This window comes from Aulonocara sp. 'chitande type north' Nkhata Bay, linkage group LG17 (assembly GCF_057382095.1).
Source record: "Aulonocara sp. 'chitande type north' Nkhata Bay isolate Kocher_YH1m ecotype deep benthic linkage group LG17, A_spYH_male_GT1.1, whole genome shotgun sequence".
In the NCBI taxonomy this organism is placed as follows: domain Eukaryota; kingdom Metazoa; phylum Chordata; class Actinopteri; order Cichliformes; family Cichlidae; genus Aulonocara; species Aulonocara sp. 'chitande type north' Nkhata Bay.
Window position 1 is genome coordinate 9269800 of NC_141360.1, and position 23383 is coordinate 9293182.

At 33.8% G+C, this 23383-nt stretch overlaps 1 long non-coding RNA gene across 1 annotated transcript; it reads left to right on the forward strand.

Moving 5' to 3' along the window:
- The first annotated feature begins 522 nt into the window (after positions 1 to 522).
- LOC147309631 (uncharacterized) lies at positions 523 to 1547 on the forward strand. The gene is made up of 3 exons (XR_015125763.1): positions 523 to 1151; positions 1237 to 1348; positions 1429 to 1547. It is a non-coding gene; the product is annotated as an uncharacterized LOC147309631 (long non-coding RNA).
- The last annotated feature ends 21836 nt before the right edge of the window (positions 1548 to 23383 follow it).

A 23383-nucleotide genomic window follows, 5' to 3' on the forward strand; every position in this document is an offset into this window, starting at 1 on the left:
CAGAACGGAATTTGAATCAAAACAATGAAATTTTAATGAAAACAACGGAATTGGAATGTACAGAACAGAGTTTGAATCAAAACAACGGAATTAGAATGTACTGAACAGAGTTTGAATGAAAACAATGGAATTTGAATGAAAACAACAGAAGTGGAATGTACAGAACAGAGTTTGAATGAAAACAATGAAATTTGAATGAAAACAACAGAAGTGGAATGTACAGAACAGAGTTTGAATGAAAACAACAGAATTGGAATGTACAGAACAGAGTTTGAATGAAAACAACGGAATTAGAATGTACAGGGCCCTGTTTCAGGAAGCCGGTTTAGTGGAAAAACTGAGTAAGTATACCCTGAGTTAACGAAAACTCTGGGTTTTCGGTTTCACAAAGCGAGTTCAGCTGAAGCCTGAGTGAGTCACTATGACGACACACGCCGTGAAGCTAACCTGCCCCCTAGCAGGTTTACTACAACTAACCCTGACGTTCTCCGCCCCTTTGTCGGAAACCTGACAGTAGGAAGTGTCGGACATGGCGTGTCCCTTCCTTGAAGAGCCAGTAGATCGTGAAGCCCAAATTCTCCGCAGAGCTCTCCGCCGGGAGAGAGTGATTAGAGCGCGTTTGGACATTTTATCATTTCCTGATGATTTTCTGTGCGAACGTTACCGTTTCTCAGCACAATCTATAAGTTATTTGAATAACATCCTCAGGCCATATATTACGCATGTGACACATCGCGGACATCCTCTCAGTTCTGTACATATTATTTGTATTGCACTTCGTTTTTTTGCAAACGGGAGCTTTCTGTATAATATTGGTGACGCTGAGCACGTTTCCAAGGCTACCGTCTGTCGGGCAGTCAGGAATGTTACAGTTGCACTGAAACGTCTCCTGCACTCGTTTGTGGTGTTCCCCGGTCATAGACCCACAAGATTTATCAAAGAGGGATGCCACAAAATTGCAGGTATCAGGATGACCAAAACTTAATTTATGGTGTGGTGATACTTGAACTACTACTTAAATTTTACATTTATTTTCAGGGTTCCCAGGCGTGATTGGCTGTATAGATGGCACTCACATTCCAGTCATTGCTCCTTTAGTAAATGAAGGAGACTATGTGAACAGGAAGTCTTTCCACAGCATTAATGTACAGGTACATAATTCCCTGTAGCATGTCAAACTAACAAATTATTTCATTATAGTAATGGATGCTAATTTGTGTTCTCTGCACTGTGAAGATCATATGTGATGCTGCCAACATTATCACAAATGTGGAAGCCAAGTGGCCAGGCTCTGTCCATGACTCACAAATATTCCGTGAATGTACACTGAGCACAAAATTTGGACATGGTGAGTTGAGAATACTTTAAAATATATAAAGACCAATTGCTTCAGGGACATTTGAACTGAAGTGTATCCTTCTGTCTTAGGAGAGTTCACTGGCTACTTGCTTGGTGATAGGGGGTATCCATGTTTACCCTATTTGCTTACCCCTTACCCTGACCCTGAACCGGGCCCACAGCAGCGATATAATCTGGCTAATTGCAGGACAAGAGCCAGAATTGAAATGACTATCGGAATGCTTAAGGCCCGGTTCCAGTGCCTGCAAAGACTCAGGGTCACCCCAGAAAGGGCATGTGACATTATTGTGGCATGTGTGATTCTTCACAACATTGCCACAATTAGAGGAGAACACTGTCCTTCTGAACCAAACATCAGCAGTGATCCAAACCATGAACATCCTGACCCTCCCACGGACATACAAGATGGAAGTGCAGTCAGAGACACCATATGTCACAATCATTTCTTTTGACCCATCACCTCAACATGTTGAAAGAAGAATAAACAGATTTTTTGTTCAACTGGCTTTATTGGTCGCCTGTATTTCCTGTACACAAAGTATTAAAAGATGTACACCTCATAAAGTGTCTCTGTTGCTTCCTCCTCTGTAACAGCTGTCAATGTTTCTTCATTATTTTCCTGTAGTAAAGAAATAAACAACATTGCTGTTCTACTGTACACTCATATAATCTGTGGAGTATTAAGAGTACTCACAACTGCATGTTGGTCTGGCTCAACAGGAGGCTGCACCAGATGCAGTACACCACCACCATCAACTGATAGAATATGAGGTTTATACAGGTCACTTATAACTTACAAGGGACCAAATGGCAATTAACAAACATACCAATCAGCTTACACTTCATTGTCATTATGCTCTCAAAGACAACCAAGACTGAGGGAAGGCAAAATCAGTAGGAAAATAACTTCACTACAAAATAATCCATTATGGTAAAGAGTTTATCAAATGAATGAGTAGCACTGCAAAGGTGACTGTGAAGAAAGGATGTATGCACATCATGTATTATTTTGAATTTACCCCTTATGTAGGCACTTGTGTCTTGCGGGGTTATTGACTCAGAGGATGTCCCCGCAGAGATGCCTTCGGCCACAGGGCGCCCACTGTTTTGGCTGAGGGCCAACTGTCAGCCTCTGTGAGTGGTGGTGGTGGAGGACCCCCACCTGTTTTTCGGGCCTCCGCTTTTTTTCTGTTGGCTTTAACGGGCCACATTTGAGCATACAGAGTAAGCAAATATGTACTTGTAATGTGCTCAGATAATTTCAATAAGTGCTTACAGAAAGAAAATTAATGTAGCCTCTAACTGCAATTGATTTACATGGGACAAACAGACCAAGCACTATGGCTCATAATACAATTACACCTTACCTGTTTGGACTATATTTTTATATTTCATTTTTACTTGCTGCCAGGAACGTTTGGGGCCTGTTGGGTTGCACCTGCGCTCACATCACAAAATGTATAAAATAACAAATAAAATAACATATGATAAAATAACGTGTTAAATGGGTGGAAATCCCTAGATCAATGTTTATATTAACACTCACGCATTGACTCTGTCGGCTATGTTTTGCCATGCATGCTCCCTGTCTTTCGCAGCTGTGGCTGTGTTACTTTTTTCCGCGGAATTTGCGTGTTATCGGCATATGCTGCCATCAGAATTTCGGCCTCAAGCGCTGTGAAATACATTGATCACGCCTTCTTTCCCTCCGTCTCCATGGTGACTCGCTTAATCTGTGCTCCGCTTATCAGGGCTTCATGTATCCTCGTCCGCGCGCTTCACTTGGGGTTAAAGCAACTCCGCGTTGACTGAACTAATTGTTATCAGCCTTTCTGAAACGGAATATTCCGAGTTGGACAGTTCGGGGTTAATCAACCGTGAGTGTCGTTTTTCACTCTGAGTTTTCCAAACCGGCTTCCTGAAACAGGGCCCAGAACAGAGTTTGAATGAAAACAATGGAATTTGAATGAAAACAACAGAAGTAGAATGTACAGAACAGAATTTGAATAAAAACAACTGAAGCAGAATGTACAGAACAGAATTTGAATCAAAACAATGGAATTTGAATGAAAATAACGGAATTAGAATGAAAAAAACGGAATTAGAATGTACAGAACAGAGTTTGAATGAAAACAATGGAATTAGAATGTAGAGAACAGAGTTTGAATGAAAACAACAGAATTACAATGTACAGAACCGAGTTTGAATGAAAACAACGGAATTAGAATGTACAGAACAGAGTTTGAATGAAAACAACGGAATTAGAATGTAGAGAACAGAATTTGAATCAAAACAATGGAATTTGAATGAAAACAACGGAATTAGATTGTACAGAATAGAATTTGAATCAAAACAATGGAATTTGAATGAAAACAACGGAATTTGAATGAAAACAACGGAATTAGAGTGTACAGAACAGAGTTTGAATGAAAACCACTCAAGTAGAATGTACAGAACAGAATTTGAATAAAAACAACTGAAGCAGAATGTACAGAACAGAATTTGAATCAAAACAGTGGAATTTGAATGAAAACAACGGAATTAGAATGAAAAAAACGGAATTAGAATGTACAGAACAGAGTTTGAATGAAAACAATGGAATTAGAATGTAGAGAACAGAGTTTGAATGAAAACAACAGAATTACAATGTACAGAACCGAGTTTGAATGAAAACAACGGAATTAGAATGTACAGAACAGAGTTTGAATGAAAACAACGGAATTAGAATGTAGAGAACAGAATTTGAATCAAAACAGTGGAATTTGAATGAAAACAACAGAATTGGAATGTACAGAACAGAGTTTGAATGAAAACAACGGAATTAGAATGAACAGAACAGAATTTGAATGAAAACAACGGAATTAGAATGTACAGAACAGAGTTTGAATGAAAACAACTGAAGTAGAATGTACAGAACAGAATTTGAATGAAAACAACGGAATTAGAATGTACAGAACAGAGTTTGAATGAAAACAACGGAATTAGAATGAACAGAACAGAATTTGAATGAAAACAACGGAATTAGAATGTACAGAACAGAGTTTGAATGAAAACAACTGAAGTAGAATGTACAGAACAGAATTTGAATGAAAACAACGGAATTAGAATGTAGAGAACGGAATTTGAATCAAAACAATGGAATTTGAATGAAAACAACAGAAGTAGAATGTACAGACCAGAGTTTGAATGAAAACAACGGAATTTGAATGAACAGAACAGAATTTGCATCAAAACAATGGAATTTGAATGAAAACAACAGAATTTGAATGTACAGAACAGAGTTTGAATGAAAACAACGGAATTTGAATGAAAACAATGGAATTTGAATGAAAACAACAGAATTGGAATGTACAGAACAGAGTTTGAATGAACAGAACAGAATTTGCATCAAAACAATGGAATTTGAATCAAAACAGTGGAATTTGAATGAAAACAACAGAATTGGAATGTACAGAACAGAGTTTGAATCAAAACAACGGAATTAAAATGTACAGAACAGAGTTTGAATGAAAACAATGGAATTTGAATGAAAACAACAGAAGTGGAATGTACAGAACAGAGTTTGAATGAAAACAACAGAATTAGAATGTACAGAACAGAGTTTGAATGAAAACAACGGAAATAGAATGTACAGAACAGAGTTTGAATGAAAACAACGGAATTAGATTGTACAGAATAGAATTTGAATCAAAACAATGGAATTTGAATGAAAACAACAGAATTGGAATGTACAGAACAGAGTGTGAATGAAAACAACGGAATTAGAATGTACAGAACAGAATTTGAATCAAAACAGTGGAATGCGAATGAAAACAACGGAATTTGAATGAAAACAACGGAATTAGAATGTACAGAACGGAATTTGAATCAAAACAATGGAATTTTAATGAAAACAACGGAATTGGAATGTACAGAACAGAGTTTGAATCAAAACAACGGAATTAGAATGTACAGAACAGATTTTGAATGAAAACAATGGAATTTGAATGAAAACAACAGAAGTGGAATGTACAGAACAGAGTTTGAATGAAAACAATGAAATTTGAATGAAAACAACAGAAGTGGAATGTACAGAACAGAGTTTGAATGAAAACAACAGAATTGGAATGTACAGAACAGAGTTTGAATCAAAACAACGGAATTAGAATGTACAGAACAGAGTTTGAATGAAAACAATGGAATTTGAATGAAAACAACAGAAGTGGAATGTACAGAACAGAGTTTGAATGAAAACAACGGAATTTGAATGAACAGAACAGAATTTGAATCAAAACAATGGAATTTGAATGAAAACAACAGAATTGGAATGTACAGAACAGAGTTTGAATGAAAACAACGGAATTTGAATGAAAACAATGGAATTTGAATGAAAACAACAGAATTGGAATGTACAGAACAGAGTTTGAATGAAAACAACAGAATTAGAATGTACAGAACAGAGTTTGAATGAAAACAACGGAAATAGAATGTACAGAACAGAGTTTGAATGAAAACAACGGAATTAGATTGTACAGAATAGAATTTGAATCAAAACAATGGAATTTGAATGAAAACAACGGAATTTGAATGAAAACAACGGAATTAGAGTGTACAGAACAGAGTTTGAATGAAAACCACTCAAGTAGAATGTACAGAACAGAATTTGAATAAAAACAACTGAAACAGAATGTACAGAACAGAATTTGAATCAAAACAGTGGAATTTGAATGAAAACAACGGAATTAGAATGAAAAAAACGGAATTAGAATGTACAGAACAGAGTTTGAATGAAAACAATGGAATTAGAATGTAGAGAACAGAGTTTGAATGAAAACAACAGAATTACAATGTACAGAACCGAGTTTGAATGAAAACAACGGAATTAGAATGTACAGAACAGAGTTTGAATGAAAACAACGGAATTAGAATGTAGAGAACAGAATTTGAATCAAAACAATGGAATTTGAATGAAAACAACAGAATTGGAATGTACAGAACAGAGTTTGAATGAAAACAACGGAATTAGAATGAACAGAACAGAATTTGAATGAAAACAACGGAATTAGAAGGTACAGAACAGAGTTTGAATGAAAACAACTGAAGTAGAATGTACAGAACAGAATTTGAATGAAAACAACGGAATTAGAATGTACAGAACAGAGTTTGAATGAAAACAACGGAATTAGATTGTACAGAATAGAATTTGAATGAAAACAATGGAATTTGAATGAAAACAACAGAATTGGAATGTACAGAACAGAGTTTGAATGAAAACAACTGAAGTAGAATGTACAGAACAGAATTTGAATGAAAACAACGGAATTAGAATGTAGAGAACGGAATTTGAATGAAAACAATGGAATTTGAATGAAAACAACAGAAGTGGAATGTACAGACCAGGGCCCTGTTTCAGGAAGCCGGTTTAGAAAACTCAGAGTGAAAAACGACACTCAGGGTTGAGTAACCCCGAACTGTCCAACTCGGAATATTCGGTTTCAGAAAGGCTGATAACAATTAGTTCAGTCAACGCGGAGTTGCTTTAACCCCAAGTGAAGCGCGCGGACGAGGATACATAAAGCCCTGATAAGCGGAGCACAGATTAAGCGAGTCACCATGGAGACGGAGGGAAAGAAGGCGTGGTCAATGTATTTTACAGCGCTTGAGGCCGAAATTCTGATGGCAGCATATGCCGATAACACGCAAATTCCGCGGAAAAAAGTAACACAGCCACAGCTGCGAAAGAAAGGGAGCATGCATGGCAAAACATAGCCGACAGAGTCAATGCGTGAGTGTTAATATAAACATTGATCTAGGGATTTCCACCCATTTAACACGTTATTTTATCATATGTTATTTTATTTGTTATTTTATACATTTTATTTTGTGATGTGATGTGAGCGCAGGTGCAACCCAACAGGCCCCAAACGTTCCTGGCAGCAAGTAAAAATGAAATATAAAAATATAGTCCAAACAGGTAAGGTGTAATTGTATTATGAGCCATAGTGCTTGGTCTGTTTGTCCTATGTAAATCAATTGCAGTTAGAGGCTACATTAATTTTCTGTCTGTAAGCACTTATTGAAATTATCTGAGCACATTACAAGTACATATTTGCTTACTCTGTATGCTCAAATGTGGCCCGTTATAGCCAACAGAAAAAAAGCGGAGGCCCGAAAAACAGGTGGGGGTCCTCCACCACCACCACTCACAGAGGCTGTGGCCGAAGGCATCTCTGCGGGGACATCCTCTGAGTCAATAACCCCGCAAGACACAAGTGCCTACATAAGGGGTAAATTCAAAATAATACATGATGTGCATACATCCTTTCTTCACAGTCACCTTCGCAGTGCTGCTCATTCATTTGATAAACTCTTTACCATAATGGATTATTTTGTAGTGAAGTTATTTTCCTACTGATTTTGCCTTCCCTCAGTCTTGGTTGTCTTTGAGAGCATAATGACAATGAAGTGTAAGGTGCTTGGTATGTTTGTTAATTGCCATTTGGTCCCTTGTAAGTTATAAGTGACCTGTATAAACCTCATATTCTATCAGTTGATGGTGGTGGTGTACTGCATCTGGTGCAGCCTCCTGTTGAGCCAGACCAACATGCAGTTGTGAGTAATACTCCACAGATTATATGAGTTTACAGTAGAACAGCAATGTTGTTTATTTCTTTACTACAGGAAAATAATGAAGAAACATTGACAGCTGTTACAGAGGAGGAAGCAACAGAGACACTTTATGAGGTGTACATCTTTTAATACTTTGTGTACAGGAAATACAGGTGACCAATAAAGCCAGTTGAACAAAAAATCTGTTTATTCTTCTTTCAACATGTTGAGGTGATGGGTCAAAAGAAATGATTGTGACATATGGTGTCTCTGACTGCGCTTCCATCTTGTATGTCCGTGGGAGGGTCAGGATGTTCATGGTTTGGATCACTGCTGATGTTTGGTTCAGAAGGACAGTGTTCTCCTCTAATTGTGGCAATGTTGTGAAGAATCACACATGCCACAATAATGTCACATGCCCTTTCTGGGGTGACCCTGAGTCTTTGCAGGCACTGGAACTGGGCCTTAAGCATTCCGATAGTCATTTCAATTCTGGCTCTTGTCCTGCAATTAGCCAGATTATATCGCTGCTGTGGGCCCGGTTCAGGGTCAGGGTAAGGGGTAAGCAAATAGGGTAAACATGGATACCCCCTATCACCAAGCAAGTAGCCAGTGAACTCTCCTAAGACAGAAGGATACACTTCTGAAGCAATTGGTCTTTATATATTTTAAAGTATTTTCAACTCACCATGTCCAAATTTTGTGCTCAGTGTACATTCACGGAATATTTGTGAGTCATGGACAGAGCCTGGCCACTTGGCTTCCACATTTGTGATAATGTTGGCAGCATCACATATGATCTTCACAGTGCAGAGAACACAAATTAGCATCCATTACTATGATAAAATAATTTGTTAGTTTGAAATGCTACAGGGAACTATGTACCTGTACATTAATGCTGTGGAAAGACTTCCTGTTCACATAGTCTCCTTCATTTACTAAAGGAGCAATGACTGGAATGTGAGTGCCATCTGTACAGCCAATCACGCCTGGGAACCGTGAAAATAAATGTAAAATTTAAGTAGTAGTTCAAGTATCACCACATCATGAATTAAGTTTTGGTCATCCTGCTACCTGCAATTTTGTGGCATCCCTCTTTGATAAATCTTGTGGGTCTGTGACCGGGGAACACCACAAACGAGTACAGGAGACGTTTCAGTGCAACTGTAACATTCCTGACTGCCCGACAGACGGTAGCCTTGGAAACGTGCTCAGCGTCACCAATATTATACAGAAAGCTCCCGTTTGCAAAAAACCGAAGTGCGATACAAATAATATGCACAGAACTGAGAGAATGTCCGCGATGTGTCACATGAGCAATATTAGGCCTGAGGATGTTATTCAAATAAATTATAGATTGTGCTGAGAAACGGTAACGTTCGCACAGAAAATCATCAGGAAATGATAAAATGTCCAAACGCGCTCTGATCACTCTCTCCCGGCGGAGAGCTCTGCGGAGAATTTGGGCTTCACGATCTACTGGCTCTTCAAGGAAGGAGCACGCCATGTCCGACACTTCCTACTGTCAGGTTTCCGACAAAGGGGCGGAGACAGTCAGGGTTAGTTGTAGTAAACCTGCTAGGGGGCAGGTTAGCTTCACGGCGTGTGTCGTCATAGTGACTCACTCAGGCTTCAGCTGAACTCGCTTTGTGAAACCGAAAACCCAGAGTTTTCGTTAACTCAGGGTATACTTACTCAGTTTTTCCACTAAACCGGCTTCCTGAAACAGGGCCCAGAGTTTGAATGAAAACAACGGAATTTGAATGAACAGAACAGAATTTGCATCAAAACAATGGAATTTGAATCAAAACAGTGGAATTTGAATGAAAACAACAGAATTGGAATGTACAGAACAGAATTTGAATGAAAACAACGGAATTAGAATGTAGAGAACAGAATTTGAATCAAAACAATGGAATTTGAATGAAAACAACAGAATTGGAATGAACAGAAGACAGTTTGAATGAAAACAGTGGAATTTGAATGAAAACAACAGAAGTGGAATGTACAGAACAGAGTTTGAATGAAAACAACGGAATTTGAATGAAAACAATGGAATTTGAATGAAAACAACAGAATTGGAATGTACAGAACAGAGTTTGAATCAAAACAACGGAATTAAAATGTACAGAACAGAGTTTGAATGAAAACAATGGAATTTGAATGAAAACAACAGAAGTGGAATGTACAGAACAGAGTTTGAATGAAAACAACAGAATTAGAATGTACAGAACATAGTTTGAATGAAAACAACGGAAATAGAATGTACACAACAGAGTTTGAATGAAAACAACGGAATTAGATTGTACAGAATAGAATTTGAATCAAAACAATGGAATTTGAATGAAAACAACAGAATTGGAATGTACAGAACAGAGTGTGAATGAAAACAACGGAATTAGAATGTACAGAACAGAATTTGAATCAAAACAGTGGAATGCGAATGAAAACAACGGAATTTGAATGAAAACAACGGAATTAGAATGTACAGAACGGAATTTGAATCAAAACAATGAAATTTTAATGAAAACAATGGAATTGGAATGTACAGAACAGAGTTTGAATCAAAACAACGGAATTAGAATGTACTGAACAGAGTTTGAATGAAAACAATGGAATTTGAATGAAAACAACAGAAGTGGAATGTACAGAACAGAGTTTGAATGAAAACAATGAAATTTGAATGAAAACAACAGAAGTGGAATGTACAGAACAGAGTTTGAATGAAAACAACAGAATTGGAATGTACAGAACAGAGTTTGAATGAAAACAACGGAATTAGAATGTACAGAACAGAGTTTGAATGAAAACAATGGAATTTGAATGAAAACAACAGAAGTAGAATGTACAGAACAGAATTTGAATAAAAACAACTGAAGCAGAATGTACAGAACAGAATTTGAATCAAAACAATGGAATTTGAATGAAAACAACGGAATTAGAATGAAAAAAACGGAATTAGAATGTACAGAACAGAGTTTGAATGAAAACAATGGAATTAGAATGTAGAGAACAGAGTTTGAATGAAAACAACAGAATTACAATGTACAGAACCGAGTTTGAATGAAAACAACGGAATTAGATTGTACAGAATAGAATTTGAATGAAAACAACTGAAGTAGAATGTACAGAACAGAATTTGAATGAAAACAACGGAATTAGAATGTACAGAACAGAGTTTGAATGAAAACAACGGAATTAGATTGTACAGAATAGAATTTGAATGAAAACAATGGAATTTGAATGAAAACAACAGAATTGGAATGTACAGAACAGAGTTTGAATGAAAACAACTGAAGTAGAATGTACAGAACAGAATTTGAAGAAAACAACGGAATTAGAATGTAGAGAACGGAATTTGAATCAAAACAATGGAATTTGAATGAAAACAACAGAAGTGGAATGTACAGACCAGAGTTTGAATGAAAACAACGGAATTTGAATGAACAGAACAGAATTTGCATCAAAACAATGAATTTGAATCAAAACAGTGGAATTTGAATGAAAACAACAGAATTTGAATGTACAGAACAGAGTTTGAATGAAAACAACGGAATTTGAATGAAAACAATGGAATTTGAATGAAAACAACAGAATTTGCATCAAAACAATGGAATTTGAATCAAAACAGTGGAATTTGAATGAAAACAACAGAATTGGAATGTACAGAACAGAGTTTGAATCAAAACAACGGAATTAAAATGTACAGAACAGAGTTTGAATGAAAACAATGGAATTTGAATGAAAACAACAGAAGTGGAATGTACAGAACAGAGTTTGAATGAAAACAACAGAATTAGAATGTACAGAACAGAGTTTGAATGAAAACAACGGAAATAGAATGTACACAACAGAGTTTGAATGAAAACAACGGAATTAGATTGTACAGAATAGAATTTGAATCAAAACAATGGAATTTGAATGAAAACAACAGAATTGGAATGTACAGAACAGAGTGTGAATGAAAACAACGGAATTAGAATGTACAGAACAGAATTTGAATCAAAACAGTGGAATGCGAATGAAAACAACGGAATTTGAATGAAAACAACGGAATTAGAATGTACAGAACGGAATTTGAATCAAAACAATGAAATTTTAATGAAAACAACGGAATTGGAATGTACAGAACAGAGTTTGAATCAAAACAACGGAATTAGAATGTACAGAACAGAGTTTGAATGAAAACAATGGAATTTGAATGAAAACAACAGAATTGGAATGTACAGAACAGAGTTTGAATGAAAACAACGGAATTTGAATGAAAACAATGGAATTTGAATGAAAACAACAGAATTGGAATGTACAGAACAGAGTTTGAATGAAAACAACGGAAATAGAATGTACAGAACAGAGTTTGAATGAAAACAACGGAATTAGATTGTACAGAATAGAATTTGAATCAAAACAATGGAGTTTGAATGAAAACAACGGAAATAGAATGTACAGAACAGAGTTTGAATGAAAACAACGGAATTAGATTGTACAGAATAGAATTTGAATCAAAACAATGGAATTTGAATGAAAACAACGGAATTTGAATGAAAACAACGGAATTAGAGTGTACAGAACAGAGTTTGAATCAAAACAACGGAATTAAAATGTACAGAACAGAGTTTGAATGAAAACAATGGAATTTGAATGAAAACAACAGAAGTGGAATGTACAGAACAGAGTTTGAATGAAAACAACAGAATTAGAATGTACAGAACAGAGTTTGAATGAAAACAACGGAAATAGAATGTACAGAACAGAATTTGAATCAAAACAGTGGAATGCGAATGAAAACAACGGAATTTGAATGAAAACAACGGAATTAGAATGTACAGAACGGAATTTGAATCAAAACAATGGAATTTTAATGAAAACAACGGAATTGGAATGTACAGAACAGAGTTTGAATGAAAACAATGGAATTTGAATGAAAACAACAGAAGTGGAATGTACAGAACAGAGTTTGAATGAAAACAATGAAATTTGAATGAAAACAACAGAAGTGGAATGTACAGAACAGAGTTTGAATGAAAACAACAGAATTGGAATGTACAGAACAGAGTTTGAATCAAAACAACGGAATTAGAATGTACAGAACAGAGTTTGAATGAAAACAATGGAATTTGAATGAAAACAACAGAAGTGGAATGTACAGAACAGAGTTTGAATGAAAACAACGGAATTTGAATGAACAGAACAGAATTTGAATCAAAACAATGGAATTTGAATGAAAACAACAGAATTGGAATGTACAGAACAGAGTTTGAATGAAAACAACAGAATTAGAATGTACAGAACAGAGTTTGAATGAAAACAATGGAATTTGAATGAAAACAACAGAAGTGGAATGTACAGAACAGAGTTTGAATGAAAACAACGGAATTTGAATGAACAGAACAGAATTTGAATCAAAACAATGGAATTTTAATGAAAACAACAGAATTGGAATGTACAGAACAGAGTTTGAATGAAAACAACAGAATTAGAATGTACAGAACAGAGTTTGAATCAAAACAACGGAATTAAAATTTACAGAACAGAGTTTGAATGAAAACAATGGAATTTGAATGAAAACAACAGAAGTGGAATGTACAGAACAGAGTTTGAATGAAAACAACAGAATTAGAATGTACAGAACAGAGTTTGAATGAAAACAACGGAAATAGAATGTACAGAACAGAGTTTGAATGAAAACAACGGAATTAGATTGTACAGAATAGAATTTGAATCAAAACAATGGAATTTGAATGAAAACAACAGAATTGGAATGTACAGAACAGAGTGTGAATGAAAACAACGGAATTAGAATGTACAGAACAGAATTTGAATCAAAACAGTGGAATGCGAATGAAAACAACGAAATTTGAATGAAAACAACGGAATTAGAATGTACAGAACGGAATTTGAATCAAAACAATGGAATTTTAATGAAAACAACGGAAGCAGAATGTACAGAACAGAGTTTGAATCAAAACAACGGAATTAGAATGTACAGAACAGAGTTTGAATGAAAACAATGGAATTAGAATGAAAACAACAGAATTGGAATGTACAGAACAGAGTTTGAATGAAAACAACAGAATTAGAATGTACAGAACAGAGTTTGAATGAAAACAACGGAAATAGAATGTACAGAACAGAGTTTGAATGAAAACAACGGAATTAGATTGTACAGAATAGAATTTGAATGAAAACAATGGAATTTGAATGAAAACAACGGAATTTGAATGAAAACAATGGAATTAGAGTGTACAGAACAGTGTTTGAATGAAAACAATGGAATTTTAATGAAAACAACGGAATTGGAATGTACAGAACAGAATTTGAATGAAAACAACGGAATTAGAATGTAGAGAACAGAATTTGAATCAAAACAATGGAATTTGAATGAAAACAACAGAATTGGAATGAACAGAACAGAGTTTGAATGAAAACAGTGGAATTTGAATGAAAACAACAGAAGTGGAATGTACAGAACAGAGTTTGAATGAAAACAACGGAATTTGAATGAAAACAATGGAATTTGAATGAAAACAACAGAATTGGAATGTACAGAACAGAGTTTGAATGAAAACAACAGAATTAGAATGTACAGAACAGAGTTTGAATGAAAACAACGGAAATAGAATGTACAGAACAGAGTTTGAATGAAAACAACGGAATTAGATTGTACAGAATAGAATTTGAATCAAAACAATGGAATTTGAATGAAAACAACGGAATTTGAATGAAAACAACGGAATTAGAGTGTACAGAACAGAGTTTGAATGAAAACCACTCAAGTAGAATGTACAGAACAGAATTTGAATAATAACAACTGAAGCAGAATGTACAGAACAGAATTTGAATCAAAACAGTGGAATTTGAATGAAAACAACGGAATTAGAATGAAAAAAACGGAATTAGAATGTACAGAACAGAGTTTGAATGAAAACAATGGAATTAGAATGTAGAGAACAGAGTTTGAATGAAAACAACAGAATTACAATGTACAGAACCGAGTTTGAATGAAAACAACGGAATTAGAATGTACAGAACAGAGTTTGAATGAAAACAACGGAATTAGAATGTAGAGAACAGAATTTGAATCAAAACAATGGAATTTGAATGAAAACAACAGAATTGGAATGTACAGAACAGAGTTTGAATGAAAACAACGGAATTAGAATGAACAGAACATAATTTGAATGAAAACAACGGAATTAGAATGAAAACAACAGAATTGGAATGTACAGAACAGAGTTTGAATGAAAACAACAGAATTAGAATGTACAGAACAGAGTTTGAATGAAAACAATGGAATTTGAATGAAAACAACAGAAGTGGAATGTACAGAACAGAGTTTGAATGAAAACAACGGAATTTGAATGAACAGAACAGAATTTGAATCAAAACAATGGAATTTGAATGAAAACAACAGAATTGGAATGTACAGAACAGAGTTTGAATGAAAACAACAGAATTAGAATGTACAGAACAGAGTTTGAATCAAAACAACGGAATTAAAATTTACAGAACAGAGTTTGAATGAAAACAATGGAATTTGAATGAAAACAACAGAAGTGGAATGTACAGAACAGAGTTTGAATGAAAACAACAGAATTAGAATGTACAGAACAGAGTTTGAATGAAAACAACGGAATTAAAATTTACAGAACAGAGTTTGAATGAAAACAATGGAATTTGAATGAAAACAACAGAAGTGGAATGTACAGAACAGAGTTTGAATGAAAACAACAGAATTAGAATGTACAGAACAGAGTGTGAATGAAAACAACGGAATTAGAATGTACAGAACAGAATTTGAATCAAAACAGTGGAATGCGAATGAAAACAATGAAATTTGAATGAAAACAACGGAATTAGAATGTACAGAACGGAATTTGAATCAAAACAATGGAATTTTAATGAAAACAACGGAAGCAGAATGTACAGAACAGAGTTTGAATCAAAACAACGGAATTAGAATGTACAGAACAGAGTTTGAATGAAAACAATGGAATTAGAATGAAAACAACAGAATTGGAATGTACAGAACAGAGTTTGAATGAAAACAACAGAATTAGAATGTACAGAACAGAGTTTGAATGAAAACAACGGAAATAGAATGTACAGAACAGAGTTTGAATGAAAACAACGGAATTAGATTGTACAGAATAGAATTTGAATCAAAACAATGGAATTTGAATGAAAACAACGGAATTTGAATGAAAACAATGGAATTAGAGTGTACAGAACAGTGTTTGAATGAAAACAATGGAATTTTAATGAAAACAACGGAATTGGAATGTACAGAACAGAATTTGAATGAAAACAACGGAATTAGAATGTAGAGAACAGAATTTGAATCAAAACAATGGAATTTGAATGAAAACAACAGAATTGGAATGAACAGAACAGAGTTTGAATGAAAACAGTGGAATTTGAATGAAAACAACAGAAGTGGAATGTACAGAACAGAGTTTGAATGAAAACAACGGAATTTGAATGAAAACAATGGAATTTGAATGAAAACAACAGAATTGGAATGTACAGAACAGAGTTTGAATGAAAACAACGGAATTAGAATGTACAGAACAGAGTTTGAATGAAAACAACGGAAATAGAATGTACAGAACAGAGTTTGAATGAAAACAACGGAATTAGATTGTACAGAATAGAATTTGAATCAAAACAATGGAATTTGAATGAAAACAACGGAATTTGAATGAAAACAACGGAATTAGAGTGTACAGAACAGAGTTTGAATGAAAACCACTCAGGTAGAATGTACAGAACAGAATTTGAATAAAAACAACTGAAGCAGAATGTACAGAACAGAATTTGAATCAAAACAGTGGAATTTGAATGAAAACAACGGAATTAGAATGAAAAAAACGGAATTAGAATGTACAGAACAGAGTTTGAATGAAAACAATGGAATTAGAATGTAGAGAACAGAGTTTGAATGAAAACAACAGAATTACAATGTACAGAACCGAGTTTGAATGAAAACAACGGAATTAGAATGTACAGAACAGAGTTTGAATGAAAACAACGGAAATAGAATGTACAGAACAGAGTTTGAATGAAAACAACGGAATTAGATTGTACAGAATAGAATTTGAATCAAAACAATGGAATTTGAATGAAAACAACGGAATTTGAATGAAAACAATGGAATTAGAGTGTACAGAACAGTGTTTGAATGAAAACAATGGAATTTTAATGAAAACAACGGAATTGGAATGTACAGAAGAGAATTTGAATGAAAACAACGGAATTAGAATGTAGAGAACAGAATTTGAATCAAAACAATGGAATTTGAATGAAAACAACAGAATTGGAATGAACAGAACAGAGTTTGAATGAAAACAGTGGAATTTGAATGAAAACAACAGAAGTGGAATGTACAGAACAGAGTTTGAATGAAAACAACGGAATTTGAATGAAAACAATGGAATTTGAATGAAAACAACAGAATTGGAATGTACAGAACAGAGTTTGAATGAAAACAACAGAATTAGAATGTACAGAACAGAGTTTGAATGAAAACAACGGAAATAGAATGTACAGAACAGAGTTTGAATGAAAACAACGGAATTAGATTGTACAGAATAGAATTTGAATCAAAACAATGGAATTTGAATGAAAACAACGGAATTTGAATGAAAACAACGGAATTAGAGTGTACAGAACAGAGTTTGAATGAAAACCACTCAAGTAGAATGTACAGAACAGAATTTGAATAAAAACAACTGAAGCAGAATGTACAGAACAGAATTTGAATCAAAACAGTGGAATTTGAATGAAAACAACAGAATTAGAATGAAAAAAACGGAATTAGAATGTACAGAACAGAGTTTGAATGAAAACAACAGAATTACAATGTACAGAACCGAGTTTGAATGAAAACAACGGAATTAGAATGTACAGAACAGAGTTTGAATGAAAACAACGGAATTAGAATGTAGAGAACAGAATTTGAATCAAAACAATGGAATTTGAATGAAAACAACAGAATTGGAATGTACAGAACAGAGTTTGAATGAAAACAACAGAATTAGAATGTACAGAACAGAGTTTGAATGAAAACAACAGAAATAGAATGTACAGAACAGAGTTTGAATGAAAACAACGGAATTAGATTGTACAGAATAGAATTTGAATCAAAACAATGGAATTTGAATGAAAACAACAGAATTGGAATGTACAGAACAGAGTGTGAATGAAAACAACGGAATTAGAATGTACAGAACAGAATTTGAATCAAAACAGTGGAATGCGAATGAAAACAACGAAATTTGAATGAAAACAACGGAATTAGAATGTACAGAACGGAATTTGAATCAAAACAATGGAATTTTAATGAAAACAACGGAAGCAGAATGTACAGAACAGAGTTTGAATCAAAACAACGGAATTAGAATGTACAGAACAGAGTTTGAATGAAAACAATGGAATTAGAATGAAAACAACAGAATTGGAATGTACAGAACAGAGTTTGAATGAAAACAACAGAATTAGAATGTACAGAACAGAGTTTGAATGAAAACAACGGAAATAGAATGTACAGAACAGAGTTTGAATGAAAACAACGGAATTAGATTGTACAGAATAGAATTTGAATCAAAACAATGGAATTTGAATGAAAACAACGGAATTTGAATGAAAACAATGGAATTAGAGTGTACAGAACAGTGTTTGAATGAAAACAATGGAATTTTAATGAAAACAACGGAATTGGAATGTACAGAACAGAATTTGAATGAAAACAACGGAATTAGAATGTAGAGAACAGAATTTGAATCAAAACAATGGAATTTGAATGAAAACAACAGAATTGGAATGAACAGAACAGAGTTTGAATGAAAACAGTGGAATTTGAATGAAAACAACAGAAGTGGAATGTACAGAACAGAGTTTGAATGAAAACAACGGAATTTGAATGAAAACAATGGAATTTGAATGAAAACAACAGAATTGGAATGTACAGAACAGAGTTTGAATGAAAACAACGGAATTAGAATGTACAGAACAGAGTTTGAATGAAAACAACGGAAATAGAATGTACAGAACAGAGTTTGAATGAAAACAACGGAATTAGATTGTACAGAATAGAATTTGAATCAAAACAATGGAATTTGAATGAAAACAACGGAATTTGAATGAAAACAACGGAATTAGAGTGTACAGAACAGAGTTTGAATGAAAACCACTCAAGTAGAATGTACAGAACAGAATTTGAATAAAAACAACTGAAGCAGAATGTACAGAACAGAATTTGAATCAAAACAGTGGAATTTGAATGAAAACAACGGAATTAGAATGAAAAAAACGGAATTAGAATGTACAGAACAGAGTTTGAATGAAAACAATGGAATTAGAATGTAGAGAACAGAGTTTGAATGAAAACAACAGAATTACAATGTACAGAACCGAGTTTGAATGAAAACAACGGAATTAGAATGTACAGAACAGAGTTTGAATGAAAACAACGGAAATAGAATGTACAGAACAGAGTTTGAATGAAAACAACGGAATTAGATTGTACAGAATAGAATTTGAATCAAAACAATGGAATTTGAATGAAAACAACGGAATTTGAATGAAAACAATGGAATTAGAGTGTACAGAACAGTGTTTGAATGAAAACAATGGAATTTTAATGAAAACAACGGAATTGGAATGTACAGAACAGAATTTGAATGAAAACAACGGAATTAGAATGTAGAGAACAGAATTTGAATCAAAACAATGGAATTTGAATGAAAACAACAGAATTGGAATGAACAGAACAGAGTTTGAATGAAAACAGTGGAATTTGAATGAAAACAACAGAATTGGAATGTACAGAACAGAGTTTGAATGAAAACAACAGAATTAGAATGTACAGAACAGAGTTTGAATGAAAACAACGGAAATAGAATGTACAGAACAGAGTTTGAATGAAAACAACGGAATTAGATTGTACAGAATAGAATTTGAATCAAAACAATGGAATTTGAATGAAAACAACGGAATTTGAATGAAAACAACAGAATTGGAATGTACAGAACAGAGTTTGAATCAAAACAACGGAATTAAAATGTACAGAACAGAGTTTGAATGAAAACAATGGAATTTGAATGAAAACAACAGAAGTGGAATGTACAGAACAGAGTTTGAATGAAAACAACAGAATTAGAATGTACAGAACAGAGTTTGAATGAAAACAACGGAAATAGAATGTACAGAACAGAATTTGAATCAAAACAGTGGAATGCGAATGAAAACAACGGAATTTGAATGAAAACAACGGAATTAGAATGTACAGAACGGAATTTGAATCAAAACAATGGAATTTTAATGAAAACAACGGAATTGGAATGTACAGAACAGAGTTTGAATGAAAACAATGGAATTTGAATGAAAACAACAGAAGTGGAATGTACAGAACAGAGTTTGAATGAAAACAATGAAATTTGAATGAAAACAACAGAAGTGGAATGTACAGAACAGAGTTTGAATCAAAACAACGGAATTAGAATGTACAGAACAGAGTTTGAATGAAAACAACGGAATTTGAATGAACAGAACAGAATTTGAATCAAAACAATGGAATTTGAATGAAAACAACAGAATTGGAATGTACAGAACAGAGTTTGAATGAAAACAACAGAATTAGAATGTACAGAACAGAGTTTGAATCAAAACAACGGAATTAAAATTTACAGAACAGAGTTTGAATGAAAACAATGGAATTTGAATGAAAACAACAGAAGTGGAATGTACAGAACAGAGTTTGAATGAAAACAACGGAAATAGAATGTACAGAACAGAGTTTGAATGAAAACAACGGAATTAGATTGTACAGAATAGAATTTGAATCAAAACAATGGAATTTGAATGAAAACAACAGAATTGGAATGTACAGAACAGAGTTTGAATGAAAACAACTGAAGTAGAATGTACAGAACAGAATTTGAATGAAAACAACGGAATTAGAATGTAGAGAACGGAATTTGAATGAAAACAATGGAATTTGAACGAAAACAACAGAAGTGGAATGTACAGACCAGAGTTTGAATGAAAACAACGGAATTTGAATGAACAGAACAGAATTTGCATCAAAACAATGGAATTTGAATCAAAACAGTAGAATTTGAATGAAAACAACAGAATTGGAATGTACAGAACAGAGTTTGAATCAAAACAACGGAATTAAAATGTACAGAACAGAGTTTGAATGAAAACAATGGAATGTGAATGAAAACAACAGAAGTGGAATGTACAGAACAGAGTTTGAATGAAAACAACAGAATTAGAATGTACAGAACAGAGTTTGAATGAAAACAACGGAAATAGAATGTACAGAACAGAATTTGAATCAAAACAGTGGAATGCGAATGAAAACAACGAAATTTGAATGAAAACAACGGAATTAGAATGTACAGAACGGAATTTGAATCAAAACAATGGAATTTTAATGAAAACAACGGACGCAGAATGTACAGAACAGAGTTTGAATCAAAACAACGGAATTAGAATGTACAGAACAGAGTTTGAATGAAAACAATGGAATTAGAATGAAAACAACAGAATTGGAATGTACAGAACAGAGTTTGAATGAAAACAACAGAATTAGAATGTACAGAACAGAGTTTGAATGAAAACAACGGAAATAGAATGTACAGAACAGAGTTTGAATGAAAACAACGGAATTAGATTGTACAGAATAGAATTTGAATCAAAACAATGGAATTTGAATGAAAACAACGGAATTTGAATGAAAACAATGGAATTAGAGTGTACAGAACAGTGTTTGAATGAAAACAATGGAATTTGAATGAAAACAACGGAATTTGAATGAAAACAACGGAATTAGAGTGTACAGAACAGAGTTTGAATGAAAACCACTCAAGTAGAATGTACAGAACAGAATTTGAATAAAAACAACTGAAGCAGAATGTACAGAACAGAATTTGAATCAAAACAGTGGAATTTGAATGAAAACAACGGAATTAGAATGAAAAAAACAGAAGTGGAATGTACAGAACAGAGTTTGAATGAAAACAATGAAATTTGAATGAAAACAACAGAAGTGGAATGTACAGAACAGAGTTTGAATGAAAACAACAGAATTGGAATGTACAGAACAGAGTTTGAATGAAAACAATGGAATTAGAATGTAGAGAACAGAGTTTGAATGAAAACAACAGAATTACAATGTACAGAACCGAGTTTGAATGAAAACAACGGAATTAGAATGTACAGAACAGAGTTTGAATGAAAACAACGGAATTAGAATGTAGAGAACAGAATTTGAATCAAAACAATGGAATTTGAATGAAAACAACAGAATTGGAATGTACAGAACAGAGTTTGAATGAAAACAACGGAATTAGAATGAACAGAACAGAATTTGAATGAAAACAACGGAATTAGAATGTACAGAACAGAGTTTGAATGAAAACAACTGAAGTAGAATGTACAGAACAGAGTTTGAATGAAAACAACGGAAATAGAATGTACAGAACAGAGTTTGAATGAAAACAACGGAATTAGATTGTACAGAATAGAATTTGAATCAAAACAATGGAATTTGAATGAAAACAACGGAATTTGAATGAAAACAACGGAATTAGAGTGTACAGAACAGAGTTTGAATGAAAACCACTCAAGTAGAATGTACAGAACAGAATTTGAATAAAAACAACTGAAGCAGAATGTACAGAACAGAATTTGAATCAAAACAGTGGAATTTGAATGAAAACAACGGAATTAGAATGAAAAAAACGGAATTAGAATGTACAGAACAGAGTTTGAATGAAAACAATGGAATTAGAATGTAGAGAACAGAGTTTGAATGAAAACAACAGAATTACAATGTACAGAACCGAGTTTGAATGAAAACAACGGAATTAGAATGTACAGAACAGAGTTTGAATGAAAACAACGGAAATAGAATGTACAGAACAGAGTTTGAATGAAAACAACGGAATTAGATTGTACAGAATAGAATTTGAATCAAAACAATGGAATTTGAATGAAAACAACGGAATTTGAATGAAAACAACGGAATTAGAGTGTACAGAACAGAGTTTGAATGAAAACCACTCAAGTAGAATGTACAGAACAGAATTTGAATAAAAACAACTGAAGCAGAATGTACAGAACAGAATTTGAATCAAAACAGTGGAATTTGAATGAAAACAACAGAATTAGAATGAAAAAAACGGAATTAGAATGTACAGAACAGAGTTTGAATGAAAACAACAGAATTACAATGTACAGAACCGAGTTTGAATGAAAACAACGGAATTAGAATGTACAGAACAGAGTTTGAATGAAAACAACGGAATTAGAATGTAGAGAACAGAATTTGAATCAAAACAATGGAATTTGAATGAAAACAACAGAATTGGAATGTACAGAACAGAGTTTGAATGAAAACAACAGAATTAGAATGTACAGAACAGAG